The sequence below is a fragment of the Gallinula chloropus genome, assembly GCF_964237585.1.
Source record: "Gallinula chloropus genome assembly, chromosome: 2".
In the NCBI taxonomy this organism is placed as follows: Eukaryota; Metazoa; Chordata; class Aves; order Gruiformes; family Rallidae; genus Gallinula; species Gallinula chloropus.
The window spans coordinates 106,607,230-106,625,714 of NC_140086.1; the positions used below are offsets into that span (position 1 = coordinate 106,607,230).

General features: G+C 44.2%; 1 protein-coding gene across 3 annotated transcripts in view; it reads left to right on the forward strand.

Moving 5' to 3' along the window:
• Nucleotides 1-18,485, forward strand: part of COA1 (cytochrome c oxidase assembly factor 1) — a 57,420-nt gene that overhangs the window by 16,535 nt on the left and 22,400 nt on the right. For all 3 annotated transcript variants that reach the window (XM_084279954.1, XM_084279951.1, XM_084279952.1), the window contains exon 3: nucleotides 12,488-12,691. The gene's annotated coding sequence lies outside the window, so the exon portion shown is untranslated. The remainder of the gene's footprint in view (nucleotides 1-12,487; nucleotides 12,692-18,485) is intronic.

Consider the following 18,485-nt stretch of genomic DNA (forward strand, 5'->3'; position numbering starts at 1 on the left):
AGGAGCCAGTAAGAAGCTTTCTGCCTTTACTTTGTTATACAGGTAAAAGCTGAGACAGCAAAATCCATCTGCTAGACCTTCAACACATCTCTGTAAAACCCATGTTAGAGTCAGAGCATTCTTTTCTGTTTTATTTATGGCCCTGGCTGCCTGAAAGAGTGCATCTGGATCTCAGATGCCTTATGCCCTTACTGTAAATTAGTTAACTTGAAGAACTGCACATGCTGTCAGATCTCTGCTGTGGCAATGCCAGGCTCTACAGTTGAGGTGCTTTTGTGTGTGCATATGTTTTTATGTGAAAAGGCTGTTGAACTTTATGCATAAACACTGTTCTCTGTCTCTTTTTCCCCCTCCCTCTTTTGTTACAGACTGTGGACTAGCATTGAATATTCAGGAAAAGCTCCCCAGAGAGATTAGGGACACAGACAGATTTTAAACAGGGCCTTAATGCATGGACACGAAAGGACAAACGTTCTACTGGGAATACTAATGCAAATGCCCTGCTTTTCGGTCAAAATGCATTAAACAGCTGCTTGCATGCTAAAGATGCTTTTAAAATCAATAAAGACCGGAAATTATAAAATTTATAAATAGAGATCTTGCTATTTCCTAGTAGCCAAAGAGAGTTAAAGCACTGCACTGACTAGCTTTGTTACAAAGCACAAAACACTGTCAAGTACCAGTGCTAAAGAGAAGCACATCAAGTAATCCCTTTCATTGGGGTTCAGAATATCAGATCCTGCTGAAACTTATTTCAGACAGGAGTCCATGCCCATCCTGGAGACTTAGGGGAACTGAGACTTAACAGTGGGTAGGAATAAGAGGTTTGACACAAGCAATCTGCTGTTATCGTCAGTTACTCTGATTACACTGTGTGGAAGATAGGTTGTTGCTAGTTTTAGTGAATTTACATTAAAAGAAACCAGTGAAGCCCTTGCTTGAACAAGCAGTAACAGTGCATACATTTGGACCACTTATGCAGCAACTAAACCTGAGTGGAGACAAAAACTGACGACCTGGATGGGTTAGCATCTGTAGCTGGGTTGTGTAATAGCAACATGGCAATATCAAAGCTGCAACACAGCTTTAATCACCACACCGTTGGTGTTGATCATTAAGCTATGTGCATATTAAAGGAAGGCTTCACAGAACTAAAGCCAATGTAATGAGAAAATATTTCAAGTACTTTATGTTTCTGAAATAGACATATTGCCCTGAAATTGCTGCCCATTTGCCTTATGGGTCCTTCAGCCTGTCTCCAGGTCACTGGTGAGCCCCAGTCTGTGAAATGGAAACAAGTATATGTTGCAGTACAGAAGTACAGCAGCCTCTGTGATTTCACAGCTTCTTTAAGTCCCCATCGTGCACCACACTTCATTACCTGTGCGTTTCCTATGACCCATTGCCTCTAGTGCCACTGTCTCATGTTACAATAATCCCTAAAAAAAGCTGCCACTAAATTGAGGCCCTTTGGTTTAGGTGCTGCATGTTTGCAGCTGCTGCAAGCATTTGACAGCTTCAAACTCTGCATTTCTTAAGCTCCATCTTAGTTTGGATCAGAAGAACAAGTCTTCAGTGAGGAGCCTTTTAGCACTGTGCTCTGCAGCCTGCAGCTTCTCACTGCTGCATCGCTGCATTGTCGCCGTAGCTCTTCCTTTGGCCTCCTTTTTGCTTTCCACCAATGCAGACACTTCTTGTCAACCTCACAGCTTTCCCTGCTCTGCTGCTCCCTATTGTGCTCTTTATTCTTTGGACACACCTTCTCTGCACTAAATGTTGTTTCCAAGCTGTGGACCATTTCAGAGGCTGCGCTGGGTATATACATGTTGTTTACTGCTTGGGCGACAGCGTTCAGGTCCCACTCTGCAGCTATAGGTAGGACAGCAGATGCTGTCCGCAGGAGATGTAATTTTGGGATTCTTTCAGGATGAGGTGGCCTCTCTAACCTTAGCCTTGCTCTCAATAATGCCTGTGGTGTAACCGTGCTCAACAGTTTGTGGTTTGGATGTTACAGAGCATGATTCCCTTTGAGAACATCACTGCTGTTGACATAAATGGCAAAATTTCTGCATTCACATATGGCCATTAAAGCTGATCGGACAGCGATAGCGGTCAGACCCCTCTCCACAGACCGGTCCTTGCTGAAATTAACACTTTGTGAGCCCCCGAGATGGTGCCACTGCTGTTAACATATGTGCCCTTGCACGCCCCTGCTCTTCCTCCCTGGCCTGAAATGCACAGATATCTCTTAGGAGTAGTCCTGTCTCTACGTCTCCCATGCTTGACTGTTTCTCAGAGATGCTTGGAGAAGAGGAAATGCTAAAGGGAGGGAGCTTCTTTCTGAGCTTGCAGCATGGACTTTTCCACAGAAGGCAGGATGCACTACGCGTGTCTGTCCTGGGTCGTGCTGCTGCTAAGGCTGATTCCCCCCAGAGTGGGGGGGATTAAAGGGAGGTAGACAAAAAGTAGGGCTGGAGCGTGGAATCAAGTCAGGTTGTTTGCGGCGTTGCTTCCATCCCAAAGGGAAGGTGAATAACGCTTGCGCTTGTGTCCAGAAGGTGGCACCGGCAGCCCGAGCCTGCCGGCAGCGGACTCGGCTCGGCTCAGCCCGGCTCAGCCCAGCGCAGCCCAGAGCCCGGCCCGGCTCGGCTCGGCTCCAACCAGGCGGGCACCGCCGCCCCGGCTGGAAACACCTCGCTAATCCGAGGTCTCAGCCTCCTTAAGCGCTCTCAGCCCTTTAAAGCCTGCAACCAAGCCTGTGCTCTCCTTGCCTGGCTCCAGGCTTTTGGGCCCACAGGTGACGGGCATGGGAATGCCCAGTCGTCATTGGTGTGACTGGGATATTGCGACTTGAATAAGCAACTCATCCTCGGGAGGAGCAAAAGCTTTAAGCAGCAGGATCTTTACCTACTGGTTACAAATTAGTTTTGCTGTTGAAGTGGGGAAAAGCCCATCTGAAGACACCATTTGGAGGGGTTTTTTAAAGGACGTCTTGCAGCAGCTGCTAGTGCTGTGTGGACACTGTCACTCTGTGACATGGATGTGGTTCAGGGCAAGCAGTCATCACATGTGCTGGCAAGCCTTTCTCAGATGACACTTTAACTTATAAATACTAGAAAGGGAGACAGTGCTTTATCTTCTCTTTTTTTGGGGGAAATTTCTGTGACTGTGAAAGGTAAATCTGGGGCAGAGTTTTATCACTGTAATCTGAGGCTTTCATCAAAGTGCAGGATGAGGAGACAACTTGGTGCTGGAAAGCCCTCAGCTCAGCACCCCTGGGCAGTGAAACTGTTTCACTGCAAAGGGGAGTGGATAAAATCTTAAAGCACGCTTGAGGAGCCAGACAAGTTAGGCTTTTCTGCAAGAGCGATTCTGGCTTTTACATTTCCTTTCTCGAGATGGAAGATAGCTTTCTTAATTTAGGCAGTGGTTTTCCAACCTCAGAAACCACAAGGATCCATGCTGGGTTTTGGGGATATCCTGCTCTCCACGTCGTCCAGTCTATCCCTGTTTTCCCTTACTAGCATTATTGCTTTTGGTTACAAAGAAAATCTTCCGACCCCCCGACTCTCCTCCCCCTCCTCCCCCACTCCCGGCCTCTTTTCTTCACCCCATCTCACCTCAGCAGGAGCCAAAACCGGGCTCCTGTGCCTGCCACACAGAGCCAGCTGCTGCAGCGGGGAGGGGAAGGCAGGCACCAGGCCAGCTGCTGGCTGCTGCGTTACTGCCAGTCCTCATCCTCTAGCAGCTGCCTTCTGCTCCCTCTGTGGCAAAACCGTTCAGCTGTGGGCACTAGCGGGCAGGAGGAGATACTGGAGAGATAGCAGTGAGCTGCCTGCTGATCATGTTGACCACTTCTGCAAAAAAAAAAAAACCCAAGAAAACCCCATCCAAAATAGCCAAATTCCCATAGCTGTATTCTGTGCTGGTTCTTAGGCGCTACTGGTTTGCATCTAGTGGCATGAAGTTGAAAAGCAGGCCAGAATGAACTGATACCTGGGCACAGGGTGTTTACTGTTTGCCTTTAGTTTAACAGTCACCTCAAAGGACCCTTGCTCTTAAAGCTGTACACTGAGCAGCTGAAAGTAGCTGCTTTTAAAATACATATAATTAACTCCATTTCAATTTTAAAAAGGTTTTACTGCTAAGGAGGAAACATGCAGGTTGAAAATGGGAAGTAGAGGAGAAGTTATTCTGAGTTGCACAGCTGACTTTTTAGTGGAACAGCCTGCTTTTTCTCTGGTGCATGTCTGCTGTTGATGACTCTTGGTGTTAGGCCTATGCAGGGAGGCAGAACATGCAGCTGGACAAGAGGGCTGCATATGGAGAGAAGATCGTTTTTACCTTGCAGCAGCTTCAGATGTTGCTGTTCCTTCTTATTTCTGCACATGTCCTTTGTTTCTTATGTAGTCCCCTTACTAGACAATGTTAGGAGCTGGGCCTCTTGGGTTTATTTCTTTGTTTTTGTGCTATGTTTCTGGTTTACACCACTTCTGATAGACTCTTTATCACCTGCTCCCTGCAAAGCAAACTGCAGGGTAGCTTCCCTTCTGTAGCAGCTGTGCTGGAGAACTGCTGATGAGGAACAAAATGGGAGCTACTGAGCAATCACTGGAGACTGGCTATTAAAAAAAAAAAAGCTGGCTAATTAGAGCTTAGAGGGAGAGGCAACACTTAGTGCAAAAACACCAGAAGGTAGGCCCTCCAAATCCCATACATTCCCTGTAAATAGCTGTAATTAACCCCACAATAATCAATTTATTAATTAAAATTTAATTAATATTTTCTGTCCATAGCAATCATCTCAGAGGCAGTCAGGAAAACACAGTGGCAGCTGGGTTTCCGTATAGCAGCAGTTGACATCCAGGAGAGCAGAGGCACCAGAGACTCCGCTCAGTCTCCCAACTGTACCTGTGATAAAACAGAACTGAAACCGGTCACTGGATTGCTGGCAAAAGAGGGGCTGATGAGCAAGCCTCTGGCTTATGCACACTTCCAGATGTCACCCTACAAATGCAGTACCCACCTGGCTTACTTGAAAATGTGAGAGGGAGGAGTATTTGAGGACACAAATGTTGTCATTACTTATTTGACCACACAAACTGAGGGCAGCTGTAGAGCGCTGTGTTTCACTTGGGTTTGATATTCTGCTTGATGCTTTGTCTGAGTAGTGAGCTTAGCAGAGATCCCTCTCCTGAACTTCATGGCCCTCATCAAATTAGAACAGCTTTTGCTAAAAAATCCTATGCCTGTACCAGTAGCTTGGCACACTCCTATTTTGCTCCAGGGATGGGTTTCCGGGTGAGTCGTACTACCCGTGGTCAGTATGTCAGACACCTGTCAGTGTCTGAGCTCCCTTCTGCAACAAATCTGTTGGTATCCCCATAGGAAACGTGAGTGGTGTCAGCCATGTAGTGCACTCCAGGGTTTGCTCCAGCCAGACAGGATAGATGTGGAAGCCACCAAATGTATTTCCTTCAATAAGAACGGTGCTTCAGCATTATTCCAGGTTAGGCAATAGCATAACTTTTCCTAGAGCACACAGCAATCTTTTCTGTCTCCGTAATGTTTTTCACACAGCGCTGCTTTGCTGGCCTGCAGCATACATCTGTTAGTATTTTCCAGCCTTTGAACTGGAAAGAAACCTCAACCATCAAGCCCCTGCTCAGAAAATAACAACTGTTACCCATAGGTTCACAAGAGGAGATGTGAGCTGAGCATTATGCAGTATGGAGCCCATTCTGTTAGGGAGTGAACTCTTAAATTAAGAGTGTGGTCGTGAGCTGTCCTGCAAAAACTGGCCTGTGGGCAAGGGTCTGCAGTACAGGCCTGATGAGGATGGTCATGAGGTAAAAAAGGCCTCTCATTCCCCATTTAGCAGAAGCATGCAGACTGGCTCAGCAAGAGAACGTACTTGGAGTGTGTTGAAACCAGATCTCCCAGGTCATGGGGAAAAAGCTTCCCATAGAGAACTGTTGGGCAGAAGCAAGTGGGGAGAGGAGATGGGGCATGAGCACTATCATCATGTTCTTCCTGTCTTCTCTCCTCTAGATGGAACAAGATGGGTTAGGCAGGTTTTTGATAAGCCTAGTGGATCAGGCCCTGCTGGTAGTGAAGTGGCATGCCATTTCTCAATCCTAGAGAGGCAGGCATCAAGCTCTTTAGTGCTATGAGGTCAGAAGTGTTTCAGAGCACACCCAGAGGTAGAACTGGAGATTCCTGGTGAACATCAGCATTAGAAAAATGAGTGGCATGATTTTGAGCCTCTTTGGCCTCTGGGCTTTGGTGCGTAACTACAACTTCATTTGCCCTTATGGTCTCTCCTATCATCACTCCAAAAACCAGCCTCAGGCCCATCAGACTATGAGCTACATCACCTGTTGGTTTTGTGCTCCGAGGCATGGCCAACACTGAGGGGCAATAGGGAGCTAAAATGAACAAGTTATCTACCCCTGAGGGAAAAGAAGTGCATCTGATGCTCTGCAAAGGTGTGTACGTAGGGCTGTCCCCAGTCTGCCAGCAGCAAGGCCAGAAGGGTGGAGATGAAGATGCCATTGCTCTTGCAATGGTTCTGTTGGCTTCAGGCTGGTACACCTGATATGGCAATGTTGAGTCACAGGAGTATTTAATCTTGTGTTGCCACACGTGATGAAACAGGCCTGATCTGTTGTTGTACAGGTGGTAATTCCAGGTAGATTTTAGTAGATGGAGATAGATGCCGAGAATAACTGCAGCCAGCAGTGTGCCCAGGTTGCCAGCAGTGTGGCCAAGAAGGCTGATGATGTCTTGGCTTGTATCAGAAACAGCATGGCCAGCAGCAGGTCCAGGGAAGTGATTGTGGGTGACTGAGGTCCTGGAGTGTGTCTGGAGAAGGGCAACCAGGCTGGTGAAGGAGCTGGAGAGCAAGCCTTATGAGGAGCAGCTGAGGGAGCTGGGGTTGTTTAGTCTGGAGAAGAGAAGGCTGAGGGGAGACCTTATCATTGCCTACAGTTACCTGAAAGGAGGTTGTAGAGAGGTGGGTGTTGGTCCCTTTGCCCAAGTGACAGGTGATAGGATGAGGGGGAATGGGCTCAAGTTGTGCCAGGGCAGGTTCTGATTAGACGTTAGGAAAAAGTTCTTCACTGAAAGGGTGATTGGGCATTGGAACAGGCTGCCCAGGGAGGTGCTTGAGTCACCATCTCTGGTTGTATTTGAAAGATGGGTAGATGAGGTACTTAGGGATATGGTTTAGCATAGGATGGGAACAGTTGGACTCAATGATCTTAAACATCCAATCTTGTGATTCTGTGATTCTGATTCATCCTGAAATGAAACTCCAAATGAGCACAGTAACTGTCCAACAACTGTTGCAACTGACTTTGCATGTATCATTGAGCCCTCCCTTCCTCTCTGTCTTAATCCTTCCTTTCCCTTCCCCTCCCCTTTCCCCTTCCCCTTTTCCCTTCCCCTTCTTCTTTCCCTTCCCCTTCCCTCTCACCTTCCCTTTCCCCTTTCCTTTCCCCTTCCCTTTCTCCTTCCCTTCCCTTTCCCTGAATTTTTATTAAAGTACTTCCTGCACTTCTCTGAAATTCACCAGCTTCTCCGACTTTAAAAAAATAAACAAGTGGGGGATAAAAAAACAAACCCCAGGCAAGTCACTGCTAAGTTTTGAATTCAACATTTAGAACAGTAAATACATCCAAACGATTTTTGTTTTACTGTTAGTCATTTGTACTAACCTGCAATTAAAAGGCTCCGCATTTGTTCTCATCTCTTTCTGAAATTACATTTTCCACTTCCTAGGCCCTGCCTTCAGGCAGTGGATTTTTGAAGCAATCATGCCTTGATAATTAACGTTTAAAGATGAGTGTTGCAACTTTTAATGCAGTGTGTCACTGAGTAAACATCCAGCAATGCCTGGTACTAAAAAAAAAAAAGAATATAGCAAATACAAGACTTTTGCTGGAAGCTGCAGGTCTCCGACATTACCCTTAGAGCTCCCAGCTGCAGTGCCTTTGATTACCCCTTCCTTTATGCTCGTGGATGAGGCCTACTGCTGTGCTTTAAAAAAAGAAAACAAATACCACATCTGATCTGTCAGTTCTCTGTGCCTCTGACTCATCACCCCAGACAGCTTGCTGGGAACGATTAGCTCATACAGAGAGGGAGGGGACAAATCTCTGACAAATGGCCCATAGTTGTAACAGGACCAGGACCATTTGGGATTTTTGCAAAGGGGCAGGAGGACAAGGGATGGAGTGGGAGGAGAGGAAGGGGTAAAAATGGAAGCGCAGGGGGCACGTCCCTTCATTTGTTCTGAGTGTGCCTTTTCTCTGTAGAAGCCACAGCTTCCTATCTGCGAACTGACCCAGTTGTCTTTACCTGTGGTAGCAGCCCATCCTGTGTTGGCCTTCTGCGTGTGACACCAAGTGCTCCTCAGTACTGTTAACCAAATCTCTCATTACAGCATCTTTGGTGCTTCAGAAATTAAGCTACTGTATGATCCCTTCCTAACAGAACACAACTGAAAAGGCCAGTGGGAAAATCAGCAACTTGGGCATTGCAGGAAGGGGAAAGGGTAGTCTCGATAGAGACTGCTGCCTTACTTCGGGCATCTGACTTGACTTGGGCATTGCAATCCTGATTCAGACCTTTTGGAAGACACACCTCATGCCTCGTATTTCCCAATGGGTTGGCATGAGGCCTCTGTCTCTTCACCTGAGACTCCTAAAACAGGAAGAGTGAGAAAGTACTCGCATGGTCTTGTGAGTGGTTTCAGTCAAAAGGGGCAGAGTGGTGATGGGGGGCACACTGTACCATGCAATAGTTTGAAACATCCCCTTTCCAATCTAATCTTTTAGTGCTGTTTCTCATACACTGAAGTCTTTCCCAGTCTGTCAGAGGTCAGTGACAAAATCCTGGCTAATTCAACTGGAACAAGAGCAGAATACTATTTTGGGCTAGTTTTCTTCGTTTTTCTTTTACACTTCCCCACCGCCCCCAACCCCCCCACCCCCTCCCCCTTACCCCCAGCCCCTTCTTTTCTACCTTCCAGAAAAGAGAAGGACATTCCAAATCTAACACAACTGGATGGTCAGCAAATCAAGTTCTGAACAAGTGCTTTGGGTTTTGTTACTCTCTGATGTTTTTTTCTGCTCAGGAGAAATCAAAACCTGGAGAGCTCCACACATCTGATTGTGCAAATAAGTGTGAAACCAGAACCTCCCAAATAATCTTGTCTTTCTGGAAGTGAAGTTCAGCCTCTAAGAAAGATTAGTAAGAGAAACATTCAGCACTAGTCATACTCATTTGGGTAGCAGGCAAGTTTCCGCCTGTGCTCACTTCTAGTATTCATCATGAGCCTGTACTAGTGACTTCCTAAGCAGTATTCCCAGCTGAATAGTAAATGAAGTATTGCCTTCTGTTTTAATAATTTCCTGTTCTTTTAGCATTGTTTATATGCCATCAGCAGCATGCTGATACTTTAACTGTGTGCCCGGTGTTTGGCTATTTTACTATCCATTGCTTTACTTATCTTCCCAGGTTGCTGATGCTGAAGGATTACGCTACTTTTTAGCTGATTTTGCTCTTGAAGCACAGTGGGTTTTAATTATTTTTTTGGTTTGCTTTTTTTTTTTTTGGCTCCTTAAAAAAAAATCCAGCAAATATGAGGACCTTTTTGTACTAAATTTAGGCCTGCTCAAAATAACTTGTTTGCATTTTTTTTTGTGCTGATTTTTCACAGATCCCTTGAAAAACAGAGGTCCAAAGAGCACTACTGCAGGGTACAGGCTGCTTCAGTTAACTTCATGTTAAACATGACACAGATTGTTCAACATTTTTGCTAAAATGAAGCGTTACCATGGAATGGAAAACACTTCCGGAGAAACACTGTGTGTTTTTAAAGAAATGCTTAATCCTAAACAGATCATTCAAATGGAGTGGAATAAAGACTCTACTAGAGCTAATGAAAAGATTTTGTTAAACCTCAGTGGGCTCTCAAACCAGAGGAGAGAATATGCTTGCCCTTGCTAACAGCGTTCATTTAGCTGTGTTTCCTTTCCTAGACTGGGAATTAGATTTCCTTCTCCATTGTCTGTACAGAAAGACTCAAACTACTCAAGAAGATCATGTGGGAGCCACTGTGTTTAGAAGAAGGAGCTGTGTTTGAATGGAAGATACTTCCCAACTTCATGTTGAGCCATTTAGCTTTAGTCAAAATAAGTATGCTTACCATGCTTTTGAGCTGCTGCCCCAACAATGGACTGTACCAGCCCAGTGCACACACCGAGGGACTGCGAAAGAGCCCGCGTGAACCAACAGCAAGCAGACGGCTCATGTGCCGGCTCACACACGTGTGCATGTGTTGGCACTGGTCACCATGTAGATTAAGTCATCCAAGTTTATATACCTACGGTTGGAAATGTTTATCTTTATTCCCCTAGGCTCCATTCCCAGTTTATTCCAAATCCTGTCCTCAGACTTAACATATTTTGTTTTTACATTGCCTGCTTTGAAGTCTGTGGACCTGAATTGGGCGGGCTTCCAGCACCTTCAGTTGTCTCTGGACCAGACTTCAACTGGTACATTTTATCTAGAGGACATTTTGAAAGACATGTGCCTGTTGACTTCCAATGCCATTTCATAAGGACCAGGACTCATAAAGAAGCAAGCAGAGGGACAGAGCAATTTCACTGGGGCACAGTCACCTAAGTATCAGGCATGAGGGTAAAATGCTGACTTTCTACTTGCACCAGAGCATAGCTTGCTGTCTTCGTTTTGTTTTGCCTTTTGCTATTACTTACTTCTTCATTATTAGAATTTAAATGGCCAAGGTAATTTATGCTCCAAATTCTTTTCCTTGTTCTGAAACCAGCAATGAATGCTGAGGGTTTTTCTGAAGGAAAACCTTTCTCTAAAGGTGCCACGCACTACAGTTTTCTCTCTAGGAGCATGGGACAGGGAGAAAAAGGCTCCATTAGTGACCCCTTTGCTATGTAACCTTTCCTTAAAATGCCAGCAACTGAGAGAACAACAAATATTGAAACAGGAATGTGAAGGACATTATGAAAGAAGAAAGCAAGAAAAGGGATCTGCTCAGACAAGTTTCTCAGGAAAGGTGATGTAATATGTACTGTAGAAAATCCTAGTGGTTGACCTAAGTTACTCTCTTTCTAAGTAGCTCCCAGCAGGCTGGGAGAAACAAAATGTACAGCTGGGAATACAGCTGAGCAGACTGTTTTGTCCAAAAGAAATATAGTAGGAGTAAAACTTGTTTTCAAAAGATGTTATTGAAGTTTAATTGAAAAGTGTCCTATTAATTAAGGCAGAGTGACCAATGGATAAAAGTCTCATTTCTGGTGATACTGTAATATTAACTCCTGCATGCTTGAAGTACTGAAGATGCTGCTGTTTGGATGGAGTGGTATGCAGTTCTGTTACAAGGACTGGGGTTTAGCAAATGTTTAACAAGCTTTTAAACAGCTGTCTTGAAAATTGCTTGGCTTTGTATTGTCTGGCTTGTACATATTTCAGACTCGTTTCCTACGGAAATGCCTGTTCTCGGCATATGTGTTGTGCTTGTGTCCACATCCACATATATACAGTTTGAGAACCTCCCTCCCTATTGTAACGTGGTGGAGGGGCACGGGGTCTGTGAGATACTGAAAATATTAGAATTTTGTGGAAGCATGTGGCTGGATACTGAAGAGGGTCTGGATCTTCTCTGCATGTGAGATGCTGCAGGAAACTATGCTCTCAGTCAGCCTTGGAGACTCCCAAGAGGCCTAAATCTGGAGTATCCTGGGTTTTCTTATTCCTCTTCTCACAGAGCCTACTAGTTTAAAGATCTTAGCTGCAGCCTGAAATGTTTCGTGTTTAAAATCACTAGCTCCTCTACTTTGTTCCTTCTGGTACATGTACAGAGCAAAATGCTGCATGTGCAGAGACTGGTAAACACAAAGTGCCATTATAGGAATTAATGTTTCCATTTTCAAGCTGGCTAGTTCATAAAAAATTGATAAACTGGTAAACAAAAAGGCCCATTACATGGACTATTGTGGATGTATTCATTATTACCAACAGAGGAAGAGCTTTACAGGAGGAATGTCTATTCCAAAAATTATATTTAGTTGTGGGACTGGAGTACGTGGTCTGTTATTTCCTCCTTTTCACAAATACTGCTAGCACTGCTCAGACAGGCAGCAGGCATGGTTCAGTGCAAAAGAGCGTGTGGTTATTTTAATAAGGTTTTTGTAAGTAAGGCCAGACAAAGCTGCAGGAGATCCCTAATGTTTTTGATGGGACTGCTGTCATGTCAGAACATCATGGGGTAACTTCCTGCTTTACTGCAAGTTGGTTATAAGGAAAATAGGCAGGCAGGCAGACTGACAGTACTGGATGTTGTCTTTGAGTGGGAGGTCGAGGGACCCTGTTGAATCCCTAGGAATGTCTGGATATTCGTCCTCTGCTACATACCCACTCCGTTGTATTTTCTCTTTTGTTCTAGGTGGATTCTGGGTAAGAACTGTCAGGAGAGCTTTCTAGCTGGATTGAGGCTACCAAATGATAGCCATCTTGAGCCACCATTTTGGAGGAGTGGCCCATAAAAGCCTGTTGTGATGCTGAGTGCTTTACAGGTCAAACAACACTCCCCGGCTTCCTCAGCTGCTGAAAAATCAAGCTATAGATATTGACCTTTAATCTGAATGCGGTAAGTCAGGCCTCAGAAGCCTAAACCCATCTCACAATTGAGTTTAAAATAATTATAGTTATCAGCCTATCATACAACAGTTTTAAACCAAGACAGGGCAAAAATCACTAGAACACAGTGCTGTGTAGCTGACACTCATATTGCCAGACCTCTCCTTGTTCTCCTAACACACAACAATATAAGTAAATAAGGTCTTGTTAGTACAGCCTAGCATTGTGCTGATGTTGGGTTGCATTTTAAGAGCTCAGTTACAGCAGTGCTGCTAGGTGAATCTGTAGAAAAGCCCTGTTCACTGCCAAAAAGAGTCTTGCTTTTTGGCCATGTCAAAAGCTCAACGTTTCTTTGTGCAACTTCAGTTGACTTCCTAAACTGGAAGGTTCAGAAGATTTGTCCTAAGCTGGACAGTGACTTAAGTTAACAAAGTGGCACCCTACATTTTATAGGGGTACAAAAACAAGGATCAGAAAGTGGCTACCAAATAACAATGCTGTATCCCTAAAGATACAGTATCCCTAAAGGTTACTGTATCCATAAAAATACAGTAACCGTAAAAAAAACCTCATTGTTGGTTTTCCTTGCCATTTGCTAGTCTTCCTGGATGGTTGCCCCCAGCTAAAACTTTGGTGACTTAGAGCAACTGAGGAGGAAGGCCAGTGTAACTGGCTGCTCCTCTTTTGCATAGAGATGAAAACCAGCTGGTTGCGCCAGTTGGCCTTTAGGCCAGCATTTGATAGAACTTTGTTCCTTAGTTGTTCCCTCTAAATCATTTCTGGTGTCACACTCACATATGCAGCCTTTTCCCATTCCCACGTAACTCCCATGCATACATACTCTTGCTTCTTTACAAAAGTCTTATTTATGGTTTGAAAAGCTTGTATCAGAAATAAGCTATTTAAATCTCTCATGATTTCTTATGATTGTTCTTTTGGCATCTGAGCATAGCTGCTAAAAGTCTGAGGCTGGGTGCTGCTCCCGTTTAATTTCTTCTCCTCCCCACCTCTAAACCAGGTGACGTTTTTAGCTTCAAATTGTGTAGCAGGGAGCACGTTAAGCATCAGCTCTGAGAAATGGGAAGCGATGTGATGGGGCTGCAGGTTTAGCTGCTGCAAACAGCTCTACCCTCCATATTAAAAATCAACCACTTTGTTTTGTTTGTTTTTTTGTTTAAAGTGTGAACAGTCCATCAAAAAGCTACGTGAAATCCATTCTCTAGGTAATGGAATGTACGCCTGCCTAGTTTGCTTCCTATTAGGTTATTAACACTTACTGCATTTGTAACTGCTGGTTATTGAAGGAAGGACTTAACTTTCTACCAGAACCCTGGGACTAATTAAAACATTGCCGTTAATGTTTAATGAGAAAGTTGTTACTTTCGCCAGTAAACTGGCTGAGACTCTTAGTCCTGTAAAGCACAAATGGCACGTACTGAATCAGAGTTAACAAGCGGATTTGGGGGAAAATGCAGCCCAAGGAGTGCAGCTTGTTGTATAAGTTGGAAATGATTGGCTACTTCCTCCTTACTTTCCCCACCAGTACTGGGTATCATACGTGCTAGCTAGTATTCGTCTTTCAGCAAGGCATCCAGACTTTGTAGGGCCAGTTCTTTCTTCCAGTAAGACCCTCGCATCATAAAATGGCCCAGACAAAACATCCCCAGGGCAAAATCCCATGCTTATAGGAACTTCCAAGCCAGGATACAGCACCATTTGCCTGCCTAGCTGCTTGTCTTGGGCGGAGGAGAATGGCCTCTTAGAAAGGAATGGCCAACACAAACAGCGAAGAGCAAATAAGAGACTTGAGGGTGTCTCCAGTGGGTCTGAATATTGCCAATATCAGGAAGGGAGGAATTTTTGCTCCTCTTCTGTGCCATCCTTGGGCAAAGGGACAGATCTAGTAAATTTTAGCTCCATATATCTGTCAGTCAATTCTGCTACCGTATTGTTTGTACATACCCACAGTAATCTAGCCAACTCTATCTTCTCTGGTACCAAGTTATACCTCATTTAAAGTGATTTGGTTTACACTGAACTGAATGTCACATGAGAAGAGTAACGTTTGGAGACTGCAGGCCCTTGTCCTTGTTACTAATGTTATGAAGGTTAAAAAGAAAATACCACAAGCCATTTCACAATGCATTCACAGAGCAGTGAATCATGCATTTTATTCGGAATGTTTCATTTAACAAAGATTAAATATACACCTAAACATTCACTTTGATGTACATTCCTAATCTGGCTTCGCTCTTGCTTATAGTGGTATAAATCAAGAATTACTCTAATGAAGTCAGCTAAGTCATTAACCTGTGTTAAACTCAAAAGAGAGTAAGTCTTGCTTTTTACCCCTACAGCAAATCCCATTTAGCTCACTGTGAATACAGCACTATGTTTAAGTGCAATGCAAGAACAGAGCCAATTGGTAAATTTGTGCCCCAAATTCAGTACAGAGTTTTGGAGCTGAATTTTGATCTGAGTACTCTCGGATATTGCAGCACTAAATCTTCTTTTCCTGCAGTATAATCTAGTTTCTTTTCCCCAGAAAGAATTCTGTTTTCCTTTTTGTAAACAGAGGCCACATGAAATACATGGTTTTCTTCTGAGCAAGAACCTCAAAGACCATAGCTTATATATATTAAAAAACAACAACCCACAAACTTATGTTTTGCAGTTTTTGAGTCTATCAGCGGTTTTTTTATTCCATACCAGTTTTCTGCATAGCAGAAAATATAGAACCTTAGGAGGGTAGCAACTACAATAAGTTGTTAAAAACAAATTATCTAGGAAAGTAATTTTTTCCATTATGAAAGTGGCTTGTCATATATTAGTGAAATGAATTAGTCACATAGCATACCTTTCACAACCTCAGAAGAATTACATTATGCCCCATACATTCCCACGTGTAACAGGAGCAGCTCTCCTCTTTACACATAGGCCACTGTCACTCCACAGTTTCTGATTATGTTTTATTCACATGTAATCATAATTCACTCACAAATCAGTCCAAAGCCTAAAACTAACCAAACCAGTTCATATTTCTGGCATCAGCTATTCTATTTGCACGTATTTCCAGATTAAAGCATTTCTTCTTGTGATATGGAAAGATTCCAGGTACGTGGTGTTCAGTGGGAAAAAGTGACAGCTTTAGCAGATGTGTGCATGGGGAGGGAAGGAAAAGCAACAGGGGAAGAAAGGCACATTGCCTTTTTACCCACTCAGGAGAAGAAAATCAACTGAGCAGTAGCTACCCAGTTCATCCTTTGATTTAGCACCCCGCTTTCTGGGACTGTTTGGAGTAGAGAAGGCTAGAGGGGATCTCACCAATGCATGTAAATACCTGAGGGGAGAGCGTGAAGAAGAGGGAGCTCTTTTCAGTGGTGTCCAGGGACCAGAGGTGATGGGCACAAGGTGAAACACAGGAACTGCAGTCTGAATATGAAAAACCACTTTTTCCCTGTGAGGGTGACTAGTTGCTGGCACAGGTTGCCCAGAGAGGTTGTGGAGTCTCCATCCTTGATGATACATTGTCCTGGACGACTGGCTGTAGACAACCCTTTTTGAGCAGGAGGATTGGACAAAGTAACCTTCAGAGGTCCCTTCTGACCTCAACCCCCTGTGATACTGTGATGCTCTTGTGAAGCAAGGTATCTCATTTTCTTGGTGGCTCCCTTCAAACAGGAACAGCAAATTTTAGAAATGCAAAGGGGGAGGCAGGAGCTCTGGAAGGGACTTCCAACAGACAGGTAGAGTTTGCACTGGGAAGGAATGAAATGCTTGTGGAGTCAGGATGGGCAGCCTTACATCTGACAACTTGATAGAAACAAAGCAGGAGCCCAAGAATTGTATATTACTTCCACTTCAGTCACTCCAAATAACTTTCCTATCCATTTTGTTTCAGGGAGGGAGAGCTGTGACATAACTAATAAATATACTTCAAGTATCACCTGATGACTACAGCTTTGTGCCAGTGGCATTGGGAACACAGGAGGGATGCTGAGAATTACCATAGAAGGACATGTCAAAAGCAAAGCAGGGAAATCTGGATGCCTGAATTTTATGACATTTCAGTGCAGACTACTGAGACCTTGGTGGTTTCTGAGGTTACCTTGTTTTTCAGACTGATTTACCATGTTATTCTCCTGTACAGGATGAAGATAAGCACATCAAGAGGTACTTAGGTTCAGGAGTTTTATAGTGCCAGTTACTGGTGCTGCAAGCTGCAACAATTAGCTCTGGCTATAGACAAGAGTCCCAGGCATTGGTACTGCACTGTGATCACTGGGGGAAACCTAGAAAAAAGGGTCACAAGCCTCAAGCCTCCCCCATCTCCTGTGACTAGCTTGTCTTCTTGAGTGGCAGCTGTCCTACACGCCAAGAAATATCCGAGCTGGACTTAATGCAGTGGTGGGCAGCTGAAAATGTTAGCAGGCGAGTTCAGTGCCAGGCTCAATACTGCCTTTCCTCAGAACATCACCTTCCTGGAATGCTTCCCATCGGCATGGCATGACAAGGGGGGCAATTCCTTTTTCTTCCTGAAGTGCATGTAGCAGACAGGCAGGATAAAGGAGGCTGAAACTTTCACAGACACAAGCTCTGTAATGCTAAGCTGAGTTCAAGCAAAGGTGCAGCACTTTCAAACCATACCTGGCACATCAGGGCAACCCTGGCAAGCAAGATACAAAAGTGCAATTGCAGCTTTAATGCAGGAGTAGGAAGTTTCTGCCTGTCATACTGAAAATACTACATCTTGGCAAGATACAAAGCTGGCATTTTTTCATAGTCTGCAACAGACAACCCTGCTATCAAATAATAATGACTTCATCTTTTGATGGTGCTGTTGGAAGTGGAACTTGTTTCATATCTTGCTCTAGTCTGCCTTTGCTTCTAATAATACAAGTGCCTGAAGCTGGAAAGCTGTGTGCTGAAGCGCCCTGGTTTCTCTAACAGAGACTGCTGAGAAGCACTTCTAGGGTTAACATATTGTTTTGCCCAGGCATATACAAGTGTATTGCAGAAGGCACTATGCAAATACTGTTCACAGAGTTTATAATTTCCTGTTGGAACAGCAAAGAAAAGAAGGTCATTGATTTAAACCAGAGAATACAAATGATTTCCTGCCCACAAAGCTGCCAAATGCTTGGAGTTATTGATTTTTTTCCTCCCTGCTGCTAACCAAACACTTCTGGTCCTGTCATGGGCATCATCAGCTTATTGACTAAGTAAACTTAACCCATTAAGCTGAACATTTTAAAAATAATAGAAAATTACAGTGGCTATAGCAAAAAACCCCATCTGCATTCAAGGAAAAAAAATGTAAAATGGAGAAGAAAAACAGTCCCTGAAGTTAATTAACTTTTATGTAGATTCAAGTTTCTGGAATTTAGTTTTGCATCCAAAAGAGAGAGAAAGGAATAAATTGAAAGAAGATTTGGGGGGGGGGGGGTGGGGGGGTGGGGGGAGGGGGAGGAGAAGAGAAGCCCTTTCCTAAAGAAGCAAAAATACTGAGGGTACGGGGGGAAAGTGTGAACTTCAAATTTTAAGGCCCCCAAGGAGAAAAAAAATATTACTGCAAAATTGAGATTGAAATGGTAAAAAGGTATGGCAGCAGCATGGTAGAGACATGTCTTTATTTATTTATTTACTTCTTAGCAGCAGGAGGGCTGTACTGTTGTCTGATTATTTTTTTCTTGAAGCCAGAGCTGAGCACAGCTGATGCCTGGCCTTGGAACACGTCAGTTTGAAGATAGCACGGACGGTATTAATAAATGTAGAACAATACTTGCTGTCAAGTTGGTTACAAG